The 3544-nt window shown below is 46.6% G+C and overlaps 1 pseudogene; it reads right to left on the bottom strand.

Moving 5' to 3' along the window:
• Window positions 1-1069: 1069 nt before the first annotated feature.
• Window positions 1070-1183, bottom strand: LOC126099250 (5S ribosomal RNA; annotated as a pseudogene).
• Between the last annotated feature and the right edge of the window lie 2361 nt (window positions 1184-3544).

Below are 3544 nucleotides of genomic sequence, written 5' to 3'. Positions count from 1 at the left end.
CAGCACGGCGTTCCGTATTACCCTTCTGAACCCACCGATTCCATATTCTGCTAACAGTCATTGGATCTCGACCAACGCGAGCAGCAATGTCGCGATACGACAAACCGCAGTCGCGATAGGCTACAATCCGACCTGTATCAAAGTCAGAAACGTGATGGTACCCATTTCTACTCTTTACACGAGGCATCACAACAACGTTTCACCATGCAACGCCGGTCAACTGCAGTTTATGTATGAGAAATGGGTTGGAAACTTTCCTTATGTCGGCACATTGTAGGTGTCGCCACCGGCGCCAACCTTGTGTGAATGCTCTGAAAGGCTAATCATTTGTGTATCACAGCATCTTCTTCCTGTCTGTTAAATTTCGCGTCTGTAGCACGTCATTTTCGTGGTGTAGCAATTTTAATGGCCAGTAGTGTAAAATTGCAGTTTCGTGCCTAGTTCCATAAGATCAGATAATGGTAGCATAAGGCTATCGAAACCGGTCATCTTCAAGCAATAAAAGTGTCTACACTGCGATGCGGACGCATGAATTGTGCCCATTTTCAACCATACCGATCGCCGCACAGCATAGCGCGTGGCACAGTGGTTAGCACACTGGACTCGCAGGCGGGAAGATGACGGTCAGATCCGCGCCCGGCCAGCCTGATTTAGGTTTTCCGTGATTTCCCTAAATTGTTTCAGGCAAATGCTGGGATGGTTCCTTTGAAAGGGAAGGGCCGACTTCCTTCCCCACCTTCCCTGTTCCGTTGGGGCCGATGACCTTGCTGTTTGGTCCCCTCCCCCAAATCAACCAACCAGCCACAGTGTGTGTACATTACAGAATGAATCCTTTGTGTTTACTACTTAAGCTAAAAACTAAACTCCGCGAGAACAGGCCGTGAAGGCACAACAACACTGACACCGCCGGGTCATCCTCAGCTCACAGGCGTCTCTGGATGCGGATGGAGAGGGGCATGTGGTCAGCACACCGCTCTGCCGGCCGTTTGTCAGTTTACGAGACCGGAGCCGCTACTTCTCAGTCAAGTAGCTCCTCAGTTTTCCTCACAAGGGCTGGGTGCACCCTGCTTGCCAACAGCGTTCGGCACACCGGTCACCCATTCAAGTGCTAGCCCAGCCCGACAGCGCTTAACTTCGGTGATCTGACGGGAATTGGTGTTACCACTGCGGTAAGGCCGTTGGCACTACTAATTGTATCTGAGCTATTGCAGCTCAGGTTAAAAAAATCCTGTTTCTCTCAAGAGTAATCAGTTGTACTCTTTTAAAATAAAGAAGTTAATTTACTCTTCATTTCTTGGAATCGCCGGGAGCCCTACAGTGTCGGCGAGGAGAATGTCGTGAGACCAGTGACCTTGTCTAGACCATAGACTATCAGAACCGCCTATGTGTCATTTGTTTACTGTTGATTACTATCATGTGCATTACTTGTCAGTTTTTGTGTTCTGTTCTGGTTCCGCATGTAGCATCGATGTAAGCATGTCCGTTTCAGTAGAGAAGATTGAACAAGTGATGCAAGCCTCTATGGACAGGGAACGGCAACGGCAGTTTCTGCAGATTATCTCAAAACAAATGAAAGCTCCTACGGCTTCAAACACTGAGACAAGCCCGCTGCCTTTAGAAGATTACCGGAAATATATCGAGCTTTCCCGCAATTACGCCGAGTAACTGCGACAATTCTGCAAATCTACCACATCACCGGTGAGCCTAGAGAACGAGCCTTCTCCATTACATGGTGCGGTACTGAAACTCACAGGGTGAACATTAATAAAACTGTTAAATCGCAGGGGCGCATCCCTGACTAGAAATGGAAGGAAGAAAGCTCTTATGAAAGTGTGTCCGAAAAATGCGCCTTTGATACGGTAGACGGCGCTAAGAATGACACTTTCTCTGACCACGTGCCGTATGTTCCTTGCGTGTTGCAGTGTGTGTGATCGACGCAGCGTACTGTAAGTAGCAGAACGGTCCGCTACTCATGTCGGGAACAAGCAGATGGAAACGGTCGAAAGGCAGCTCGACTATATCAAAACATAAACACCAACTACATCACATAACATTTCAAGCAGTTTTTGGACGTCTGTGTGATCATGGGTTCTTTTAGACAGGCGAACGTGCAGGTAAGCTGCGGACTGTGCGTACCCCAGATCTGGAGCACCGGGTTCTACAGGAGACTGAGACGGACTCCAAGACAAGTAGTCTACCAACATGGTGTAAGCCAGACTACTATTGCATGTATCCTGTATGACAGCCAGTACTGTCCCTATCACCTGCAAACCAGTGCAAGTATTATCAGAAGCGGATTTTGCCTATGGTTTTTGTACTAGACCATCACAATTATGGGATGTTTTTTTGTTATCAATCCTCCTTACCGACGAAGCAATCTAGACCAGAACTGACATCTTCAATCTGCATTATCGTCATCTGTGGGTTACATACAATTCTCGGGGAATGGTTGAGGCGTCTCATCAGCATCGGTTCAGCATCAACGTGTGGGGTAGGGATTTTTTGCGACCACGTATTTGGAACAGTTATTATTCCAAGACGCCTCGACGAAGGAACGTACCGGGTGATCAAAAAGTCAGTATAAATTTGAAAACTGAATAAATCACGGAATAATGTAGATAGAGAGGTACAAATTGACACACATGCTTGAACGACAAGGGGATTTATTAGAACAAAAAAAATACAAAAGTTCAAAAAATGTCCGACAGATGGTGCTTCATCTGATCAGAATAGCAATAATTAGCATAACAAAGTAAGACAAAGCAAAGATGATGTTCTTTACAGGATATGCTCAATATGTCCATCATCGTTTCTCAACAATAGCTGTAGTCGAGAAATAATGTTGTGAACAGCACTGTAAAGCATGTGCGGAGTTATGGTGAGGCATTGGTGTCGGATGTTGTCTTTCATCGTCCCTAGAGATGTCAGTCCATCACGATACATTTGCGACTCTTCAGGTAACCCCAAAGCCAATAATCGCACGGACTGAGGTCTGGGGACCTGGGAGGCCAAGCATGACGAAAGTGGCGGCTGAGCACACGATAATCACCAAACGACGCGCGCAAGAGATCTTTCACGCGTCTAGCAATACTTTTTTTTTGTTCTAATAAAACCCCATGTCATTCCAAGCATGTGTGTCAATTTTTATCTCTCTATCTACATTATTCCGTGGTTTATTCAGTTTTCAAATTTATACTGATTTTTTGATCACCAGGTAGTTCGACTACCTGCGGAATGCTGTTCCTGGGCTGCTTGAGAACGTTCATTTGGCAATATGACAGGTTATGTGGTTTCTGCATGACGGAGCACCTCCTCACTTCCGCATTACAATTCGCCGACACTTCAACAACGTCTTCTATGGAAGCTGCATAGGACGAGGAGGCCGTGTAGCATGACTTGCTAGATCAAGGGACTTAAACCGCCAGGATTTTTACCTCTGGGGCCACCTGGAAAGCCTTGTGTATGCTGAACCAGTTCATGATGTGCAGACCCTTCAAGAGCATGTTCACGACGCCTGTGATGCTATTCGGAGAGATGCCCGGAC

The sequence above is a fragment of the Schistocerca cancellata genome, chromosome 1 (genome assembly GCF_023864275.1).
Source record: "Schistocerca cancellata isolate TAMUIC-IGC-003103 chromosome 1, iqSchCanc2.1, whole genome shotgun sequence".
NCBI lineage: Eukaryota > Metazoa > Arthropoda > Insecta > Orthoptera > Acrididae > Schistocerca > Schistocerca cancellata.
This window is presented reverse-complemented; position numbering and strand designations above follow the sequence as displayed.